Source organism: Zootoca vivipara, chromosome 2 (assembly GCF_965207765.1).
Source record: "Zootoca vivipara chromosome 2, rZooViv2.hap1.1, whole genome shotgun sequence".
NCBI classification, from domain to species: Eukaryota; Metazoa; Chordata; class Lepidosauria; order Squamata; family Lacertidae; genus Zootoca; species Zootoca vivipara.
This window is the reverse complement of record NC_142584.1, coordinates 111,670,302-111,694,014: the sequence shown is the minus strand read 5'-3', so window position 1 is coordinate 111,694,014 and position 23,713 is coordinate 111,670,302. Positions and strand designations below refer to the sequence as shown.

General features: G+C 42.2%; 1 protein-coding gene across 1 annotated transcript in view; it reads left to right on the top strand.

The window, feature by feature from the left end:
- The window catches only part of LOC118079168 (uncharacterized), an 88,972-nt gene that overhangs the window by 16,831 nt on the left and 48,428 nt on the right, over window positions 1–23,713 (top strand). The window lies entirely within an intron of this gene.

Below are 23,713 nucleotides of genomic sequence, written 5' to 3'. Positions count from 1 at the left end.
GACAAAGCTGAGCTCCGTGAGTCAACTGATGTTTGTCTTTCGTACACTTGGAAAGATACAAACCATGTCAAAAGTGTATGATTTGTTGTTAGAATGGTATACAAAAGATGAATTGACAAAAGATGTGATGATAAAATGGGCAAAAGATTTTGGGTATAATATCGAATACGATGCGTGGTTGAAATTATGGAATCAAACACTGAAGTTTACTGCATGTACTGCCCTGAAAGAGAATGTTTTGAAGATGATGTATAGATGGTATTTAACTCCAGTAAAATTGGCTAAGATGTATAGGATGAGTAGTAAAACATGCTGGAAATGTAGAGAGAAGGGTGGTGAATTTTACCATATGTGGTGGACATGCAAAAAAATTAAAATGAACTGAAAAAGATTTTTAAACACACCTTTCCCAAAAAAAAGGAGGCTTTTTTGTTAGGACTTATAGAAGAGATTGCAAAAGGAGATCAAGTATTATTTATGTATGCGACAACCGCGGCTAGGACTTTGTTAGCCCAAAAATGGAAAACTCAGCAGTTACCGACAATTGAAGAGTGGCAGACGAAAATGATAGACTATGTGGAACTAGCAAGACTGACTAGCAGGATCTGAAACCAGGGAGAGGCAAAGTTCCAAAAAGACTGGAGTAAATTTGTGGACTATATGGAGATGAACTGTAGGAGTTTAAAGACACTTGCAGGACTCAAATAAATCAGGTAAGCTGAGCTTGGGAGACACTCTGTAGGTTTTGTGGTTTTGTCTTTTGGGGCTGTGTGTGAGTAAGTTTGTGTGCTTATTTGTTTTCTTACTTGTTTGTGTGCTTGTGCTGGTTTTCAAGGGCTGCTGCCTCTTGGATTTGGGTGACTGTCCAGGCTTGTGTGGGTGTTTGTTTCTGGCTGTGACCTTGTTTGTTTCTGGCTGTGACCTTTCACCTAGAAGTGTGAGTCAGGAAGTTCAGGTGATTAGCTGTGGGCGGAGCTAGTCAGAGCTTGGAGTGCAGCGACTGAGGAAGGAGCAGAAGGGCTGCTGCCTCTTGGATTTGGGTGACTGTCCAGAGCTTGGAGTGCAGCGGCGCGCGCAGTTTGACCCATCTTTTTGACCTAGGGCAGCAAGTCTCATACGTTTGTTAGGGGGGACCTAGGCCTCTTCCTCTTTCCCCCTTGACCTCAAGGTTTTCAAGATGGAGGTGGAGGGAACAACCATTGTCACCTGCAATTCCTGTGCAATGTTTGTTTTCTTGCCAAAGGATGTGGGTAGCTACACCTGCAACAATTGCAAGTTGGTTGCCCTACTAGAAAACAAGGTTGCCCTTCTGGAAGAGAAGGTGCAGCAGCTTCAGGGGCGTGTATCTACGCTCCAGAGAATTAAAGAGCTGGAGCTTTTCTTGGATGCAGCAGAGCACACTGTCTGCACCAAGGAGGAGACAGGGGATCTCCCTGAGGAGGAGGTCAGTTCCCCAACACAGCAGCCAGATGTATGGAGGAACGTGACTCATAGAAGTAGAAGGCCCAGGGATCGCTCTGAGTGCTTAGAATTACACAACCGTTTTGAAGTGCTCATGGAAGACGAGGAACAGACTCCACCTGAGGATCTCTCCCTCATCACAGTTGATGAGGAATATGAAGACGAGCAACCAAGTCAGTCCTCTGGAAATATGCAGGTAACCTTGGAAGGGACAGCACATAGAAGAATCCCAACCAAGCCTATGAAGAGGCGTGTAGTGGTGATTGGGGATTCCCTACTGAGGGGTACAGAAGCAGTGATCTGTGGGCCTGACAAGATGTCTCGAGAGGTGTGCTGTCTACCTGGGGCCAAGATCAAAGATGTAACAGAACGGCTGCAAGGAATCATAAAACCCACCGACAAATACCCCTTCCTTTTGGTGCATGTGGGAACCAATGACACTGCAAGCCATAGCTTACAGAAGATCAAAAATGATTATGAGGCTCTGGGCAGGAAGTTGAAGCAATTAGATGCACAAATTGTCATCTCTTCTGTCCTCCCAGTTGAACGACATGGCCCAGGGAGAGAGGGAAAAATAGGGGAAGTGAACAACTGGCTTCGCAAATGGTGCAAACAGGAACGGTTTGGATTCCTAGATCACGGTCTGCAGTTTCTTGAAGATGGACTTCTGGCAAGTGATGGACTGCACCTCACAAAAGTTGGGAGGAATGTTTTTGCCACAAAACTCAAAAACCTCATCAGGAGGGCTTTAAACTGACTTATGTGGGGGAGGGAGACAGTGGTCCTGAAGGTAGGAGTCTATCAAATGCTGAAGATGATCATCCAAATGTCAAGGACCAAATGGAGCAAGCAGCATGCAGACCTAGTGGTGGGACGAAAATATCCTTCAATAAGAGACATGGGGGAATGATCAACGGTCTTCAATGTCTGTATACTAGTGCACAGAGCATGGGAAATAAACAAGATGAACTTGAGCTCTTGGTACAGCAAACTAAATATGACATAATAGGCATCACTGAAACCTGGTGGGATGAGTCTCATGACTGGAATGTAGTAATAGAGGGATACAATCTATTTAAGAGAAATAGACCAAACAGGAAAGGAGGAGGAGTAGCTTTATATGTTAGGGATATGTATACCTGTGAAGAGATCCAGGATTTAAAACTTCAAAGCCAAATTGAGAGTATCTGGGTCAAAATTAAGGGAGAGAAAAACAACAGTGATCTCATTGTGGGAGTTTACTATAGATCCCCAAGCCAAACTGAGGACACAGATGATGCCTTCCTGGAACAGATGGCCAAGCATTCCAAAGGAAGTGAGATAGTAGTAATGGGGGATTTCAACTATCCTGATATTTGTTGGATGTCAAACTCAGCCAAGAGCATAAGGTCGAACAGATTCCTCACTGGCCTTGCAGACAACTTCATTGTCCAGAAAGTGGGAGAAGCAACAAGAGGATCAGCCATTTTAGATCTGGTCCTAACCAATAGTGATGACTTGGTTAGTGGGGTAGAAGTGGCAGGATCATTAGGTGGGAGTGACCATGCTCTTCTGGAGTTTATTATCCAGCGGAAAGGAGCAACCAAGCATACTAAGGTCCAAATTCTAGACTTTAAGAAAGCCGACTTCAGAAAACTTAGGGAAACGCTGGGTGAAATCCCATGGACAGTAATACTAAAAGGGAAGGGAGTTCATGATGGTTGGGAGTTTGTTAAAAGGGAGATATTAAAAGCACAACTTCAGGCAATACCAATGAGACGGAAACATGGAAGGTGCCTAAAGAAGCCAGGCTGGCTATCTAAAGAACTTTTGACTGAGTTAAGATTTAAAAGGGATATGTACAAAAAATGGAAAAGGGGGGAAATCTCCAGAGAGGAATTCAAACATATAGCCAGCACGTGTAGAGACAAAGTCAGAAAAGCTAAAGCACAGAATGAACTCAGGCTCGCCAGAGAGGTTAAAAGCAACAAAAAGGGCTTTTATGGGTATGTCCGTAGCAAAAGGAAAAACAAGGAAACAGTGGGGTCACTCAGAGGAGAAGATGGTGAAATGCAAACAGGGGACAGAGAAAGGGCAGAACTCCTCAATGCCTTCTTTGCCTCAGTCTTCTCCAAGAAAGAAAACAACGCCCGACCTGAAGAATATGGAGCAGATGATTCAGCAGGGGAAACACAGCCCAGAATAAGTAAGGAGGTAGTACAAGAATACTTGGCTAGTTTAGATGTATTCAAGTCTCCAGGGCCAGATGAACTACATCCAAGAGTATTAAAAGAACTGGCAGAGGTGATTTCAGAACCACTGGCAATAATCTTTGAAAATTCCTGGAGAACAGGCGAAGTTCCAGCAGACTGGAGGAGGGCAAATGTTGTCCCTATTTTCAAAAAGGGGAAAAGAGAGGACCCAAACAATTACCGCCCAGTCAGCCTGACATCAATACCAGGAAAGATTCTAGAGCAGATCATTAAGCAAACAGTCTGTGAGCACCTAGAAAGAAACTCTGTGATCACTAAAAGTCAGCATGGGTTCCTGAAAAATAAGTCATGTCAGACTAATCTGATCTCATTTTTTGACAGAATTACAAGCCTGGTAGATGAAGGGAACGCTGTGGATGTAGCCTATCTTGATTTCAGCAAGGCCTTTGACAAGGTGCCCCATGATATTCTTGTAAAGAAGCTGGAAAATGTGGGCTAGACAATGCTACCATTCAGTGGATTTGTAGCTGGATTACTGACCGAACCCAAAGGGTGCTCATCAATGGCTCCTCCTCATCCTGGAGAGTAGTGACTAGTGGGGTGCCACAGGGTTCTGTCTTGGGCCCAGTCTTGTTCAACATCTTTATCAATGACTTGGATGATGGGCTTGAGGGAATCCTGAGCAAGTTTGCAGATGACACCAAGTTGGGAGGGGTGGCTAACACCCTAGAGGACAGGATCACACTTCAGAATGACCTTAACAGATTAGACAACTGGGCCAAAGCAAACAAGATGAATTTTAACAAGGAGAAATGTAAAGTACTACACTTGGGCAAAAAAAATGAAAGGCACAAATACAGGATGGGAGACACCTGGCTTGAGAGCAGTACATGTGAAAAGGATCTAGGAGTTTTGGTTGACCACAAACTTGACATGAGTCAGCAGTGTGATGCAGCAGCTAAAAAAGCCAATGCAATTCTGGGCTGCATCAATAGGAGTATAGCATCTAGATCAAGGGAAGTAATAGTACCACTGTATTCTGCTCTGGTCAGACCTCACCTGGAGTATTGTGTCCAGTTCTGGGCACCACAGTTCAAGAAGGATACTGATAAGCTGGAACGTGTCCAGAAGAGGGCAGCCAAAATGGTCAAAGGCCTGGAAACGATGCCTTATGAGGAACGGCTTAGGGAGCTGGGTATGTTTAGCCTGGAGAAGAGAAGGTTAAGGGGTGATATGATAACCATGTTCAAATATATTAAAGGATGTCATATAAAGGAGGGAGAAAGGTTGTTTTCTGCTGCTCCAGAGAAGCGGACACGGAGCAACGGATTCAAACTACAAGAAAGAAAATTCCACCTAAACATTAGGAAGAACTTCCTGACAGTAAGAGCTGTTCGGCAGTGGAATTTGCTGCCAAGAAGTGTGGTGGAGTCTCCTTCTTTGGAGGTCTTTAAGCAGAGGCTTGACAGCCATCTGTCAGGAATGCTTTGATGGTGTTTCCTGCTTGGCAGGGGGTTGGACTGGATGGCCCTTGTGGTCTCTTCCAACTCTATGATTCTATGATTCTATGAAATCCTACGAAATGATTTTAAGCAGATGGAGTAAAGGAACTGCGAGAAAGGAGTGGATGAGAAAACCGAATGAAGGGAGGGAGGGAAGTCAAAGCTTGGCAGAGGATAGTGAATTTGAGATAATTGAATAGATGTTAAAAGGATAAAATTTTGTGGTTATTGTGTGTTTTTGTGTTGTTGAATGTTTTGTTATTGTTTAATTTAATAAGTTGCTTTTTTTAAAAAAGATACAAACCATTTGACTAGTGGAAACTCGCTGCAACGAAACTTTGAAAATCCTTGCTCATAGCTGAAGTCCAGCCTAATTTGCAGTCCTCTGGTCTCCTAAAACAGTATTTTCCTCTTTGGGCATGGGAAAACAATAAGGAACAGGGCAGAGCAAGTCTCATAGGCCCTAAGGGAGCCTTCATCAACCAGGTGCCCTGCAGATGTGTTGGGCTACATCTGTCCCACCCTACACATCCTGAGGGCAGAGGATGCTCAAATAGTTAGTTGTTGTTAGTTTACACTTCGACTAAACTGTGGGAGGCAGTGGAAGACAGGAGTGCCTGGCGTGCTCTGGTCCATGGAGTCATGAAGAGTCGGACACAACTAAATGACTAAACAACAAACAAAACCATTTGCGGTTGTCGCATACATAAAAAACCATTTGCAGTCGTTTCCGGTCATCAACAGCTATCAGTCAGTCAATCACCCATTTCCACCACCCTTCTGAGTGATCCCCCCTCCTCATCCCCACCCCTCCCCACCCCTTCTCTACATAAGTGCCTGGAAACTTCCATTTCACTGTATCTGAAGAAGTGTGCATGCACACGAAAGCTCATACCAAAATAAAAACTTAGTTGGTCTTTAAGGTGCTACTGAAGGAATTTTTTTATTTTACAATAAACAAAAGTTTACACTTGTCTAGGACTAACAGATCAATCCTAACCACGTCACTTTAAGTTCTTTTTTTAATAATAATAAAAAAGCAACTGACTAATGCAATTAACAGCACTGCTACTCATAGGTAAGTCATATTGAATTCAATGGAGCTTACACCCAGGTAAGCAGGGTTAGGGCAGCTACCGAAACCAGTTTAAATTTCAAGTGCAGTGTAAATGGGTCACAGCTTATGACTGGGGAGGGGGAGCTGAAAGGGGGTCAGCTGGGAAATTTTGCCTTAAATCTGATGCAAGAGATGGATGGCCAAGTTGCTCCTATACCCCAAACTCCATCCACACAAGAGGAACTAATAAAGGAGGAGTTTATACTATAAAAACCAGACAAAACAACAGCTGGTGTTCCTTGCTCTTCATATAATAGCACAAGCTGCACATTTGGTGAGGAAGGAAGCACCAGGTATATGAAAAGGAGAGGGATTTCAAAGCAGGACACAGCCAGTTTGGAGAGCTGGAGGGAAGAAATGTGGGAAGCGTATCAACAAAAGGTCACCACACAGAGAAAAGCTGGCAGGAAAAACCTCTTAGAAGTACAACCTCCCTGGCTGCTGAGGAAACTCCGATTTTCAAAAAAGACAAACGGCAAAGCTGGTCTCAAGGAGCAAGAAAGATTCGTACAGAAGTTGAAAAGCAGATATAAGAACCAGAGGGTTCATCCTTGCCGTCGTCCCTCCACAAAATGTAAACACACACGAGGCATGCTTCAGTTGAGATTCCTGCATCGCAAGGGGGTTGGACTAGACGACCCTCGGGGTCCCCTTCCTATTCTATGGTTCTGTGAGGCAATCTGCCGCCCAAGTTGCAGAGCCACGATCGCCTCCCCTCACAAAACTCCCTGGCTTCCCTTGTCCCAGAAGAGAATTTGAGGGGCAGGTGGGGGGTCTCCACAGAACCCAGAGTTGAGCCAAAGAGCAAAGGTGGGGCGGTGGGCGTCTCAGCTGTACCCACCTCTCTCCTCCTGCTGCTTCTCTCGCTTCTACCACCCGCACCGCACCCACAGCACCTCTCCTGCAGAAAACGAACTTCCGCCGCTCGCGGCTCCTTTGTGACCCCTCCCCTTGGCCAATACCAGTGTGCTCTGCTTCCCTTTTTCCGGAGGCTACCGCCAATGCTCCTCCCTTGAGGATGTCCACGCTGAAGCGAGCAGCCTCCAGCTCGCAGGCGATTTTTCCCTTGCAGCCTCCCCAGCCCGCTCTGCCCACCCCGGATTCCTTTCAGGAGCAGCCGTGGCACACAATGGCTCTCCTGCGCGTTCCTCTTCCCAGGCAGGGGACCGACATGTCTGGGCAGCCGCGCAGCACCAGAAATCCCGTAAATTTACCGGATTTCCCAGCAGGGTGGGAGAGGAGCTGCTTCCTCTGAAATCCGGTAAATTTATGGGTTTTTTACCAATCCAGGGGCGCAGCAGGAAACGGATTTAAATCTGGGTGTTTCCCGCCAAAAATGGGAGGCTTGACAGCTATGCTCTGGATGTGTCGAAAATATTTTGGTAGTGTTTGTTTTCTATCTTGGGGGCCACGCTATTTGCATAGCTGCCAGGTTATCCCTTTTTTCAGGGATTTTCCATTATGCTGAATAGGCTTCCTCGCGAGAAAAGGGAAAACTTGGCAGCTATGTATTTGGCGATTCTCTCTTTTTCTAGAGGTCTCTGAAGACTGTTGATCTGGATAGCTTGGAATCTGGCATTCTGGACTTTGTCTGCAATGCTGCGTATTGCTCAGAACAGAGAGCTGGATTTGTATTTCCTGTATCAGTCCTTCATTCCCACCTAAAATTCCTCGGTTTGTGAATATGGCTGGTTTGGGTTTCTTTCAACCAGTTGCTAATAATCTACTTTTGTTGTTGTTCTAAATGGGTTTTTGCTGGTAATGGGTTCATAAAACTTTAATAAAGCACAGATCCCTTTCAAAAATCTTTTGGGGAAGTGTGTTTGTTGTGCAAGAACTCCAATGCAGCTTTAATTATACAACCTGAATTTGCCTGTGTGTGACTGAATCCCACCCCAAAACAGAGATTGTTTGGAAATGTGCTTTGTCAAATGCATGGAAATTAAGTTTGCAGTTACAGTGGTGCCTTGCTTTCCGAATGCCTCGCACGACGAAAAACTCGCTAGACGAAAGAGTTTTGTGTTGCGCGAGGCATTTGCAAGACGACACGGTTTTTAATGATCGCCGCTTCATCTTACGAAGCGCGGCCATAGAAAGCGGCAAAGGAAAATCAGCTGACAGCGCGGGAAGCTGACAGCTAATCTTCCTTTGCCATGGGGGACGGAGCCGAAATGTGGCGGTGCGACTGCTGCCCCTGCCTGTCTTCCCCTTGGCTCGGGGAAGACAGGCAGGGGCAAGCAGCACCCGCCGCGATTTGTCTCCGTTCCCCCGGAGCTACCACACCGCCGCGCACATCCGGGGAAGGGAGGCGGCAGGGGGGGAGAAGCGCTTCTCCGCCTCGCCGTGCACCGCTGGCAGCCCGCCTGCTTGCCTTCGCCGAGGAAGCCGAAGTGCAGGCGGGGCGGGGGGGAAGCGCAGACTCTTTCCTCCGCTTCCCCCCCCCTGCCTGTCACACAGCGGGGAGAGAACGAGGCTTCTCAAGCCCCGTCCCATCCCCGCTGTGTTCCTCGCGCTTCGGCTCGGGGACTGGCAGCGGCAGCGCTTGCTCTCTTGGCTCGGGGAAGGCAGGCAGCACTCGGTAAAATAATGAAAGTCTACTACCCTCTCCCCCCCCTCTCCCCACCTCTCTACTCCCCAACCTTATACTGTATACAACATTAAAGTCTGTGTGTGAATTTTGATGATATCCAAAGTAACAAAGTTGCTTACAGCTAGGAAGCTATCTTTTAGGTGTTAAGTTTCTTTTTACCGACTCTACATGTCCATACATGTAACTGAGAATAATATATTTATAATCTCCTGCTTATTCAAACACGGGTACATTCTCACTTGAATTCTCTTACCGTTTCTTACGAAAGGTTTTTCCTTTCACCTCAGCAGTATTCTCTCTGTTCCTGCACAGGTTTCTCCCTATTTACATTTAGAGATCTTCCTCAGTTTCACTTCAGACAGATCACTCTGACGCCAGGGATGTAGGAAGGGGGGGCTGCGGGGGTGGTCTGCCCCAGGTGTCATCCCTGACAGAGGGAGACAGTCCCCCCCAGGTGGATCACTACGCCGCCCCCCTGGGCGCCAATCTCTGTGCCAATTGCCCGCCTGGGTGCCAGTCACCCCACCTATTGTCCCTAATGGGCGCCAATTGCCCCCCTGAGTGGCTCACCCCACTCCCTTGGGCGGCCCAATCCACCCCCACCCAGGTGCCTGAGTGAATAGCTCTGCTGCTGCCGGGGGTGAAGCCAAATGGCTGCGTCAGCAGCACCAAAGTGACCTTTCCCGGGGCACAAGCCTGGGCTGTGCATCTGGAGGTCCTGGGCTACCCAGACGACAACACCCCCCTCTTGCTGGAAAGAGGCGTACAAGGCCCACCCAACCTTAGGGATTCCACTCTGGATTTCTGTAGGGTTTACTCCTGTGCCTCTTCTTCTCCCGAAAATATCCCCAAAGGAAGGCATCCCCAAACTCGACCCTCCAGCTGTTTTGGGACTACAACTCCCAGCATCCCTAGCTAACAGGACCAGTGATCAGGGATGATGGGGATTGTAGTCCCAAAACAGCTGGAGGGCCGAGTTTGGGGATGCCTGCCCAAAGGCAATGGGTATGGATTGTTCCTCAAGGTTTACTCCTCAATGGGTATAGCTGCAAGCCAGTGGAGGTTTAGGACCAGAGTTTACCTTCTCCTAGACTGGCCACCTTCCCAGGTTGATGAGCCCCACCTACCCCTCACTTCCTTGTACAGCACATGCACAAACGGCCTTATTGATCGTTGGACCTGCTGCCAGTCTTGTCCACTCCATCCGCCGGAGCCTGTCTTTGCATGCAGGGGAAGTCCCTAATTCATGGACAGTTTGAGTCCTATCTGCTCCCTTCACTTGGTTCAGCCAGCCAGTCAAAGCCATTCCCAGGGTGTGACCTCTGTGGCATGCTGAGAGCTTTTAGGAGCCACAGGAGACAGCTGAGTGCAGGGTGGGGACCAAAGGGGGGACAAACAACCCCCACAAGGATGGTGTATTGAGGAGGGGTCATACCCCTCTTGGGGGACATGCGGTGCTCCTTCTGGGGTAGTTTGTCCACCAACTAAACTACTGTACAAACTTTAAATTTGCATTCATTGCTCCACCCACTTTTGCCACTGGCCCCACCCACTGCCAGCATGCAGCCCTTGGAAACTTTGCCAGGAGGAAATGCGGCCCTCAGGCTGAGAAAGGTTCCCCATTCCCGAAGCAGAGAAAGCCCAGCACTCTGCATCAACTCACTTCTTTTTTTTTTTTATAATATTTTTTATTGAACATTTTTTCAACAAACATACAAAATACAAAACACATCAAAAACATCAAAATACAGAATACAAAAATAGAGAAACCAAACAACATATAACAAAAAAAAAAAAAAATCATTTCTCATCCAATTTAATATTCATTGTCTTCAGGCTTCCCCAATTCCCTACTATCTGATTTTCATTTTTATAAACTTCTATAGCAGTTTCTAACTCATCTTATATCCCATCATATAATCCCTTTAAAACTTCCAAATTAATTCATCTTCATATCATTAACCCTAATTTCAAACTTCTAATCTTCTATTATTTCCCTAATGCCTTTACCTCTTTACTTTCCTGGATATTCAAACTCTAATTATCGAATACATTCCCTATATACATTTTAAATTTCTTCCAATCCTTTAAAACTTTGTCATTTGTCTGGTCCCGGAGTCTTCCTGTCAATTCTGCCAATTCCATATAGTCCAGCATTTTCATTTGCCATTCCTGCTTCGAAGGCAATTCTTCTTTTTTCCAATATTTTGCTATTAAAATCCTAGCAGCTGTGGTGGCATACATAAACAGATTAACATCATCCTTGGGGATTTCTTCCCCAATTATTCCAAGCAAAAAGGCTTCCGGTTTTTTCAAAAATGTGTTCTTAAACATCTTTTTCAATTCATTATAAATCATTTCCCAGAAGCCTTTTATCTTAGGGCATGTCCACCACATATGATAGAATGAGCCAACATCCTGTTTACATTTCCAACATTTATTGTCGCTTTTGTGGTACATTTTAGCTAGCTTGACCGGCGTCAGATACCATCTATACATCATTTTCATCAAATTTTCCTTCAACACCGTACAAGCCGTAAATTTCATACCCTTCTTCCACAATTTTTCCCACTCCGACATCATCACATTATGACCCAGATCCTTGGCCCATTCAATCATAACTGATTTTGTTTGTTCATCTTTCAAATGCCATTCTAACAACAAATTATACATTCTGGACAAATTCTTGTGATCTGTCTCTAATAACTCCGTCTCTAATTTCGATCTTTCTGATTGGAATCCTAATTTTTTGTCTAACTTAAATGCTTCATTTATCTGCACATACTGGAACCAGTCACTCAACCTATCTTTCAGTTGTTCGTATGGTCTTAACTTAAAGTGGTTTCCCACTTCCATCAAGATATCTTTGTATTTCAACCTATTCTCATCCATATTTGTCCTTTTAGGTTTCTTTGCCTCAAGTGGTGAGATCCACCTAGGAGTTCTCCTTTCCAACAAGTCCTTATATCTCATCCAGACATTAAACAGTGATTTCCTAATTATATGGTTTTTAAAACCTTTATGCAATTTCACTTTATCATACCATAAATATGCATGCCAACCAAATGCGTTGTCGTGACCCTCTAAATCCAACAAATCATCATTATCTAACAAAAACCAATCTTTCAACCAACAAAAGGCAGCAGCTTCAAAATAAATCTTTAAGTCCGGCATGGAAAATCCTCCTCTCTCTTTAACATCAGTCAAAAGTTTATATTTAATTCTTGGTTTCTTCCCCTGCCAGACAAATTTAGACAATATCTTCTGCCATTCTTGAAAACATTTCATATTATCAACTATCGGTAGGGCCTGAAATAAAAACAACATTCTCGGCAAAACATTCATTTTAACAGTTGCTATTCTACCCATTAAAGACAAATTTAACCTCGTCCATACTTCCAAATCTCTCTGGATTTCTTTCCATAATTTCTCATAATTGTCTTTATACAAGTTCAAATTTTTTGACGTCATATTAACTCCTAGATATTTCACCTTTTTTACACACTTCAGTCCTGTGCATTGCTCTACATTCTGTCTCTCTTGTAATGTCAGATTTTTATCCAATACTTTAGTTTTCCCTTTGTTCAGCTTAAAACCCGCCACACTGCCAAATTCTTGAATTATCTGCAGTGCTCTCACTGCACTCTGTTCGGGATTCTGCAAAGTCAATACTAAATCGTCTGCAAAGGCCTTTAACTTATATTGTTTCGAACCCACTGTAATCCCTTTGACACCTTCATCGCTCCTTATCATATTCAGCAAAACCTCTAGGACAGAAATAAATAGCAGGGGGGAGAGTGGGCACCCTTGTCTTGTTCCTTTCTCAATTCTTATCTCATCTGATACCACATTATTTACAATAATCTTCGCTTTTTGCTCAGAATAGATTCCATTAAGCCCATTAACAAAATTTTGGCCAACCTCCATTTTTTCAAAATTTCTTTTCATAAAATTCCAAGAAATATTGTCAAAGGCTTTTTCGGCGTCCACAAAGATTAACATTGCTTTAGTGTTTATTTTCACTTCCAGTCTCTCTAAAATGTCTATTATAAATCTTACATTGTCCTTCATGTGTCTTCCAGGCAGGAATCCTGCCTGGTCTTTATGAATTAAGTCTTTCAACACCCTTTTCAATCTAGACGCCAAAATACTAGCAAATATCTTATAGTCCACATTTAATAAGGAGATTGGTCTATAATTCTTAACCTGGGTCTTATCCACATCCGGTTTTGGTATCAGAGAGATAAAAGCTTCTTTCCAAGTCTCTGGTGCTTTGCCCCCCCCTAAAATCTCATTTGCTACCTCCATTAATGGTTGTATCAACCAGTTTTTTAATGTTTTATAGTACTTGGAGGTAAGTCCATCCGGTCCTGGGGCTTTGTCACTTTTCAGTTCTTGAATTGCCATTTCGATCTCTTGTCTTGTAATCAGTCCATTCAGTAGGTTCTTTTGTCGTACTGGAATTTTCTGCAGCCCATTTTCTTTTATGAATTTCTCTATCCCATCTAAATCTTCTTTTTCCCTTTTATATAGCTGTTTGTAATATTTTGTAAAACATTTCCTTATCTCTGCAGGGTTCTCAATAGATTTTCCTTCTTCCATAATCTTTATGATAGTATTCTCTTTTTGTCTTTTCTTCAATTGCCAGGCCAACAGTTTCCCACATTTATTAGCCGATTCGAACGATCTTTGCTTCATTCTTCTAATTTTCCATTCAATTTCTTCATTTATTATTTGGGAATACTGTACCTGCAAAGCTTTTATCTCTTTTTGTACTTCTTGACTTTTCGGATTATCTCTCAAATTTTTTTCCATTTCTTTCAATTTGTCCAAAATATTTTCCTTCTTTTCATTTCTCTTCTTCTTCCAAATTGTATTCTGTTGAATCAAAAATCCTCTCATTACTGCTTTGCTGGCATCCCAAACCACTGTAATATTTTGTCCTTTATTCAAATTTAATTCGAAATAATCTTTCATCATCTTCTGGGCCTTACTAATTATCTGGTCATTTCTCAATAAAGAGTCATTCATTCTCCATCTAAAAGAACCCTGCTGGTACTGTTTCATCTCCATTAGAACTGCGTTGTGGTCTGAATAAGTTCTGGGGCATATCTCGCTTTTTGTCACTTTTGGACATAGGTCCTTTGTAATCCAGATGTAGTCCAATCTACTTCCTGACTTTTGCGAGTCCGAGAAAAAAGTGAACTCTTTTTCCAATGGATTTCTTAGCCTCCAAACATCTACCAAATCTAGGTTCTCTACCAAATCAAAAAATGTTTTTGGAAGCTTACCATCATTAGATATTTTTTGTCTTTGAGTTCTGTCCATCATTGTCGATACGGCCCCATTAAAGTCTCCCATCATTATAATCTTATAATCCAAATAGTCCAACAACGCAGTATGTATATTCTTGAAAAAGTCTGATTTAGCTTCATTTGGTGCATAAATTCCAAGTATCAAACATTTTTCGCCTTGCAGGGATATTTCCACTGCAATATATCTCCCTATTTCATCCTTAAACAGCAATTTAGGATTATATTTTTCCTTTACATAAATGACTACCCCTCTTTTCTTAACTTTATCAGCAGATATAAACTCTTGGCCCAATGATTTATTTTGTAAAATTTTTCTATGAGTCCTGATTACATGGGTCTCTTGCAAACAAATAATATCCAAATTCTGCTTTTTAACTACATGATAAATCTTCCTTCTTTTAACGCTTGAATTTAGTCCATTCACATTCCACGAAAGTACTCTTAACGCCATCTTATCTTGCTTTGTAATTTAAACGTCTTCCCCTGGCCCAGCACCAATCCCAGCTCCTACTCCAGCCAGCAGCTCTAAATCGAATGCTCCTGGTCCAGCACCTGCTCCCAAACCTTGGTCTCCTCCAATTGATGATTTAAAATCCTCTGCGTGACTTTCCAGAAATCTTCTTTTGTCCTCCACCGATCGGATCTTATACTCTTTTTGTTTATATTTAAATGCCAGGCCTTCTGGAAATTTCCACTTAAAAAAAATATTTTTCCTTGTCAAAATCGTTGTCAGGTCTGTATATCTATTTCTCTTAGATAAAAAGAATTTAGGAATTTCTTTAAACAAAATTATTGTATGCTGGAGAACTTCCAATTTTTTCTGGTAGTGATGGCCTAATATCTTATCTCTTTGATCCTTTGTTTGGAAGACCACTATACAATCATTCCGAAAATTAGAATCTTTTTTCTTTTTTGGGCCTACTCTGCATCAACTCACTTCTGCCCCTCATGTTGGGACTCAGCGCCTCTTACCTGCCTCTTCTGCGGGTGGCTCCCAGCAAGGATGCATTGTTCTGTTTTTGGAAGAGATTTATTGTGCTTTTTTGTTTTGTTTTTTTCCTTTTTATACACTTTCACTGTGTGTGTGTGTGTGTGTTGATTTTAAACCAATAAAGATTGAATATCGAAAATAAAAAAGGGAGGTGATGAAAGGAATTACTAAAGGTGTTTGAATATGGATGGGGGCTCTTGGGATGGGGGTGCCCAATTGGAGCTTCTCCAGGGGCAGCAGAATGTCTTGGGCAGGAGAATCCCTGCAGGGGCTCTGAGACTCCCTTGGCTTCTTCCTTCCTCCCAGGAAGCTGCAACTTGCTGTGATTTCTGTACTCCTCAGGAAGCTGAACCTGAAAACCTGGCCAGGATGGAAGGAGGAGGATGGACGGTTGACCTGGTCAGGCTGTCTCCCGCATCCCTCCCTACAACCTCTGAGCATTCCCTCCCAGGACCCTGGGAGAAATCTGGTGAGTTCCAGGGGAGAGGAGATGGGGACAGGGATGGATAGATGGATGGTGGAGGGAGAAAGAAAGAGGAAAAGATGGAGAGGAGACAAAAGGCAGAGAGTTCCTGGCAGGAAGAATGAAGGGGTGAGGCCTTCTCCAAAGTAGCTCTTTGTTTTTTTAATCCTTTTCATAAAGTACCTGTAGTGGGGGCAGATTTTCTTCCTCCAGGCTTTTAAATCTTAGGTGCTATTCCCACTGCAGAATTAATTGACGATAATGATGTTGCACATCAATCCAAAAAATGGGTGAAGGGGGCTATGGAAATGCTTCTCATAATTATTTATACTTCATATATTTAAATTGTATCTGTTACTTCCATTTTTTATAGAAACGTCAGAAGGAGGCTTATAATGTTTAATAGATTACTGTGTTTTACTTTTCTGTTGGAAGCCGCCCGGTATGGCTGGGGAGACCCAGCCAGATGGGCGGGGTATAAATAAATTATTATTATTATTATTATTATTATTATTATTATTATTATTATTATTATTATTATATAATGATACATTCCACCAGCATCAAAACACAATAAATGCATGCACCTCCCCAGTTTGGTGGGCTTAAGGGACAAAGGAGCCATTATCATGATAGAGGATTCCTGTGGCTGGAGGCTCTACACATAGGATTGGGCATATGAAGACCAAGAGTGGCGAGTATTAGAAGCAAATTGTGTAAACTTGCCAATCTTACAGACTGGGGTTGTGTGTGAGAGTAAGTGGGATAATAATTTATAGTGCCCTTGTAATTTTGTCCGTCCCTAAGCTTACATGGGGGATACAGGTGGCGCTGTGGGTTAAACCACAGAGCCTAGGGCTTGCTGATCAGAAGGTCGGAGGTTCGAATCCCTGCGATGGGGTGAGCTCCCGTTGCTCAGTCCCAGCTCCTGCCAACCTAGCAGTTCGAAAGCATGAGCGCCACAACCCTAGAGTCGGTCACGACTGGACCTAATGGTCAGGGGTCCCTTTACCTTTAAGCTTACATGGAGATACTGTGGTACAAGCTCGGTACAAATTTCAAAGTAAGTACACAAAGCCTGTGGGATGTAATCCACTGGGAGCAGTCAAATACAACATTTCCTGTTTTCTTAGAGTGGACATTCAAGGGAATGTTTGGTCCAGCCAGTTGAAACTTCTTGTTCCTCCTGCCCTGGAGCATCCTTCCTTGCATGTGACTAGTGGGTGGGCGTGACCTTTCCAGACCTGGTAAAAGGCCAAGGCATGCTGCCACTCTATCCTTTTCCATCTTCCTTTCATCATGTGAACTTCCCGGACTGCTAACTGCAGTCACTAGGTCAACCCACATATGGGGTAAACCTGTTTGTATATGCTTGTAACTTTAAGCCTTAAGCCTGCCTTCAGGGATCACACTGTGCTCTGCCTGATAATGAGTAAACTTTCTTTTTATTGCTTATGAATAATACTATGGTGTCTTTATCCTTTTAATGAGGGATTTGAAAAGGGGATCTTATCCAGGAACATATAATTCAATCTGAGGGAGATTGAATTGCATAATAGTAAGTGGGTCTAACAAGGCTGCAACCAGATTTCTGCTGTGTGTGAGAAAAGGAATGTAAATGAACATACAGTCGTACCTCCGGTTACGAACACCTCGGTTTGTGAACAGTTCGGGTTACGAATTGCGCAAACCCGGAAGTGTTTTCGCCGTGCGCGCGCAGAAGCAGCGCACGCATGCGCGATCTGCACATGCGCAAAATGGCGCTGCGCATCGCGTTCGGGTTACGAACTATTCGGGTTACGAACTGCGATCCGGAATGGATCACGTTCGTAAACCGAGGTATTACTGTACTAGCGCAAGTTAGGAAGGATATTAATAAACAATATGTCCCCTCCGGCCACCCTGAGCATTCCCACAAAGCCAACAAAGAGACTCACAAGTTTATAGTGGCACCAGCTTTCCTGGTCAAGAGTCCACTTTGTCAGACTGCAGCCCACAAAAGCTTAGGCCATAATACATTTATCAGCCTGAATCTCGTTACTTCCCCCCATTCCCTTCTTGGCATTTTGATGCATTTTCCACAGTTTTCATTTATCTAAATTGTCCATAAACTTCTTTAGAAGTGATTCTTAAATTCCAGCTATCGTTTTGATTTGCTTGCAGCTTGCTCTGGCTTCTGGGCTCCTTGGGAAGCTGAACCTGAAAACCTGGCCAGGATGGAAGGAGGAAGATGGACGGTTGACCTGGTCGGGCTGTCTCCTGCATCCCTCCCCACAACCTCTGAGCATTCCCTCCCAGGACCCTTGGAGAAATCGGGTGAGTTCCAGGGGAGAGGAAATGGGAACAGGGATGGATGGGTGAATGGTGGAGGGAGAAAGAGGAAAAGATAGAGAGGAGACAAAAGGCAGAGAGATCCTGGCAGGAAGAATGAAGGGGTGAGGCCTCTTAAACAGCTCTTTGTTTTTTGAATCCTTTTCATTAAGTAGTGGGGGCAGATTTTCTTCCTCCAGGCTTCTAAATCTTAGGAGTTACAGTGGTACCTTGGTTCTCAAACTTAATCGGTTCCGGAAGACTTCCAAAACCAAATCCTTTCAAAACCAGGGCGCACTTTCCCATAGAAAGTAATGCAAAATGAGAAAAAAATAAATTTTGAATTGGAAAGAATTGGCCACGGGAGGAAATTTAAACAGGACGTCAATTTCCCCCCATTGAGAGAACTGTAACACAGTTAATTTGCCTGTAGCCGGTAAGATTGAAAGGAATCATCCAATTTACCAAGGATTGGACTTAAACCCTTCTCCCGAGGAAGGGTAAAGGGGAGAAGGTTTAAATTTACTAAAATCCCAGCAAAAAGTTTTCAGTTTGGTCGGGGGAAGGTCCCCCTGGAAGCTGGAGTCGCGTCCCTGGAGGGATCAGCGAGCCACCATTATGACGTTACAATAGAAAGGAATTTGTTTACCTCTTTGAGGCTGAGAACTGTCAGTTGTGAAGATAGCGTAAAATATGTAAAGAATGTGTATATGAAGTTTAATAAATGCACTTTTCATAGTCACAAGATTTTTAAACCATGAAGAAGATTTTAAAAGGAGACTATAATTAGATCAGATAAAAACTTGATTTTTGATGCTTTTGGAAATATGAATCGCGCCATTGTGTTAGAATGATTTAAGATATAAGATTAAAATTGCCTAAATGGGATCTTAATCTGGACCCAGTGAGAGGTGAATCGAGGAAGTCTACAATGTTAAGAATAATAATGTAAGAATTTATATGCTTTTCTTTTTTATGTTTTATTTTTGTTTTGTTTTTTGTATTTTTGTTTTTTGTGATTTGATAAATTGGAAAACGAATAAATATATTTTTTAAAAAGGAAAAAGAATGGAATGCAAAATGGATTAATCTGTTCCAGACTTTTAAAAACAACCACTAAAACAGCAATTTAATATGAATTTTACTATCTAACAAGACCATTGATCCATAAAATGAAAGCAATAATGTTCTCTACCATAAAACAAATAAGACAGTATTGTAGATCATAAACATTAAAATTCATTTTTTTATACCTGTACTAATGATAGTCATTGTTTGGATGGGGGGCTTTTATCCCTTTCCACAGTCACTCACTCAATCAAACATAAAACATAAAAACAAGCCACAGTCAAAAATGATAAAGCCACACAAACAAAAACGCAAAAAAATAGGAAAATAACTAAAGCACTGTCACCTCAGAACACTGCAACCAGAAACTGCTTTAATGTCGTTTTTTTTAGGGGGGGAGGCTTAAATTAGCTGTGGAACGGTAAAAATGGACGCTCAGGAGCACGTTCGGTTTCCAAGGCGAAGTTCTAATAGAGGAACAGCACTTCTGGGTTTGCAGTGTTTCGGTTCCGAGTTGTTCAGGAACTCAGCTGTTCGAAAACCGAGATACAGTACCACTGTATTTCCACTGCAGGAACAACAAACCAAAAATAGGTGAAGGGGGCTATGGAAATGCTCCCCATAATTATTTATAATTTATATATTGAAATAGTTTCTATTAGTTTTATTTTTTATAGACTGGGTCAGAATGATACATTCCACCAGCATCAAAACACAATAAATGCATGCACCTCCCCAGTTTGGTGGACAAAGGACCCAGTATCATGATACACAATTCATGTGGCTGGAGGCTCTACACATAGGATTGAGCACACAAAGACCAAGGGTGGCCAGAATTATAGGCCAATTGTGCAAATTTACCAATCTTAAAGACTAGGGTTGGGTGAGTGAATGAGTGGAATAATTTATAGCGCCCCTGTAATTTTGTCCATTCCTTAGCTTCCATGGAGATTATGCGGTTCAACCTTGGTTCAAATTTCAAAATAAGTACACAAAGCCAACAAAGAGGCTCACAAGTTTATAGTGGCACCAGCTTTCCTGGTCAAGAGTCCATTTTGTCAGACTGCAGCCCACAAAAGCTTAGGCCAGGGCTCCCAAACTAAGGTCCGGGGGCCGGATGCGGCCCAATCACCTTCTAAATCTGGCCCACGGACGGTCCAGGAATCAGCATGTTTTTACATGAGTTGAATGTGTCCTCTTATTTATAATGCATCTCTGGGTTATTTGTGGGGCATAGGAATTCATTCATATTTTTTTTCATTGTACCTAATGCCAATTTCCTGGGTCCTATTGCAGATTTCGAGTCTTTGATTACATTATTTGTGAAAATTCCAAATCTTCCTGCGCCATTGTTTACTTCGTCTCAAATTTCATCCACTTTTGTTTGTTTTCAACTGCAATTTCTAGTAAAGTTTTTAATTGAACAGCTTTATAATAATTGTAAATATTTGAGAGGCCCCACCCTAGTTCTGATTTGTGATTGTACACAAATCTCTTTTGTATCCTTGATTTTTTACTTCCGAATATCCATTCTCTTATCTCACAATTCCATTGTTCCATTTGCTGTTTTCTCATCTCTAATGGAATAGCTTGAAAGAGATAGCTCAACTTAGGGACCCATAATATTTTAGTAATCTTGATTCCTATAGTTGAGTTCTGCAGTCTTGTTAATATTTCTGCAGAGTTCGATACCCAAGTATTTTATTATTTTAGTCCCCAGGCCCATACCTGTTATGTTGTTCATTACTTTTCCCCCGCTAGATTCACATTAAAATACATTATTTCTGATTTTGTTATTTACCCCTAATACGGAGTATTCCTCAAAATCTTCTAATATTATCTTTATTTCTTTTATCCCTTCCTTAGGATTTGTTATGATTACAATAATATCATAGTCAGCAGTGTGATGCAGCAGCTTAAAAAGCCAATGCAATTCTGGGCTGCATCAATAGGAGTATAGCATCTAGATCTAGGGAAGTAATAGTACCACTGTATTCTGCTCTGGTCAGACCTCACCTGGAGTACTGTGTCCAGTTCTGGGCACCACAGTTCAAGAAGGATACTGACAAGCTGGAATGTGTCCAGAAGAGGGCAACCAAAATGGTCAAAGGCCTGGAAACGATGCCTTATGAGGAACGGCTTAGGGAGCTGGGTATGTTTAGCCTGGAGAAGAGAAGGTTAAGGGGTGATATGATAGCCATGTTCAAATATATGAAAGGATGTCATATGGAGGAGGGAGAAAGATTCTTTTCTGCTGCTCCAGAGAAGCGGACACGGAGCAATGGATTCAAATTTCAAGAAAGAAGATTCCACCTAAACATTAGGAAGAACTTCCTGACAGTAAGAGCTGTTCGGCAGTGGAATTTGCTACCAAGGAGTGTGGTGGAGTCTCCTTCTTTGGAGGTCTTTAAGCAGAGGCTTGACAGCCATCTGTCAGGAATGCTTTGATGGTGTTTCCTGCTTGGCAGGGGGTTGGACTGGATGGCCCTTGTGGTCTCTTCCAATTCTATGAATATCGTCTGCAAACAAATTGATTTTCATCTCCTCTTTCCCAATCTTATAGCCCTCTATCCTTCCAGAGTTCCTCATCCTTTCCGCTAGTTGTTCTATAGCCATTATAAATAGGAACTGCGAAAGAGGACACCCCTGTCGAACTCCTCTGTATATTGGGAAAGGTTGGGAGTATTCACCGTTAACTCTCACTGCTGCTGTTACTTCCTTATATAGTTCTTGAATTGCAAACCGAAAAACCTCTCCTATTCCATATTTTGTCATTATTTCCCATAAAAATTCCTGTGAGAGTGTATCAAATGTTTTAAAGACGTCTAATTTCAGTAGCCCAAACTTTTTTCCTTGTCTGTGATATATTAGATTAATAATATTTCTAATTGGGTGTGTGATATTCCTACCCTTAACAAATCCATATTGGTCTTTGATTATTATTTGAGGGATTACATTTTTTAGCCTGTTTACCATAATTTTGGCAAAGATTTTATAATCTTAGTTTAATAGACCTAATAGGTCTATACGAGCTTTAGGGTCTTTCTTTGGTTTTAAGATTACCATTATTTCTGCCTTTCTCTCTTACATCTGTTAATAATTTATTTTCTATCCTTTGTTTCTTCCCGTTCCAGATAAACCTAGATATATCTTCTTGCCATTTTTCAAAGCATCCTGCGTTGCCTATTGCCGGGACTGATTGGAATAAAAATAACATTTTTGGCAATACATTCATTTTTATTGCTGATATTCTTTCACAAAACGATAAACTCATTCTTCCCCATATCTCTAAATCTCTTTTTCTTTCTTTCTGCACATTCTTGTAATTGTCTTTAAAAATATTAATATTCTTAGCTGTCAAACAAATCTCTCAGTATTTGACTTTTTATGTAAAACTAACTTTGTTTTCTGTTGTTATTCCTTTTTGTCTTGCTCCATCGTGTTTTTTACCAAAAGCTTAGTCTTATTCTTGTTTAGTTTAAAGCCTGCGACCTGCCCGAAGTCCTGTATCTTTTCTACCAACTTCGGTAGAGTATTTTTGGGATCCTTCACTGTAATTACAAGGTTAACTGCAAAAGCTTTTAATTTATATGCTTTATTTCCTACTGTTATACCTCTAATTAATTTCTCTGCTCTTTCTCTCTTGCCAGGGCCTCTAATACCAAATTAAATAATAATGGTGATAAGGGGTATCCTTGTCCCCTTCATTATTTTACACTTTTCTGTTCTAACCTTATTAACAATCAGCATGGCCTGTTGGTAAGAATAAATTGCATCAATTCCTCTCCCAAATGCTTCCCCAAAATTCTTTTTTTTCTATATCTTTTTCATAAAAGCCCATGAAACGTTATCAAAAGCCTTTTCAGCATCAAAAAATATTAAGGCCGCTTTTTTCTCATTTCTTACATCCAAATATTCAATAATATCTATGATATTCCTTATATTCTCCTTCATCTGATGTCCTGGTAGAAAGCAGGCCTGAATGTGATGAATTTTTTCTGCTAAAACACCTTTCATTCTATTGCCTAAAATATGAGCAATTCTCTAAATGAAGTATTTTTCTCACCTTTTAGTTCAAGAAATATTGAGTTCTGGTCCAAAAGCGTTCTTGGTTGTATTTCTATTTTTTCAATCTATGGACTTCCATCCTACAGGAGACAGTGATGGCCAACAACTTGGATAGCTTGAAAAAGAGGATTAGTTTGATATCTGTGCTCTGCTCTGCCATCACGGTCCTAGGCAATAATGCTTCTTAATACTAGTTCCTGGAAAGCACAGGAAGGCAGAGGGCTCTTTTGCTCAAATCCTGGTTGGCCACTGTGAGAACAAGATGCTGGACTAGGGTGCCTAATCAAGCTAATTCCAACATAGATTATAAAATAATGCAGTTTATTAAGAGTGAGTGGAGTTATTGTGTTGTTCTTGCCATTTTCTCATCTGCATTCCTGAAATTTTGGAACATAGAGAGGACAGTGGAGAAAGGAAACAGTGTTAAAATAAGAGAATTGGGATTGGTGTGTGTTCAGTTTCTTTCTTGTCTTTCTTGAAAGTCTAACAGGATTCTCTCTCCTCCCAGACTCCCAAACAGGTGAGGAAGATGATAGCCAAAATTCTATGGAGCCATCTGTGAATTCATTGGGAAGAACAAAGGAAAAGTTTAAATGCATGGAATGTGGGATGTGCTTTAGTCACAGTGGAACACTT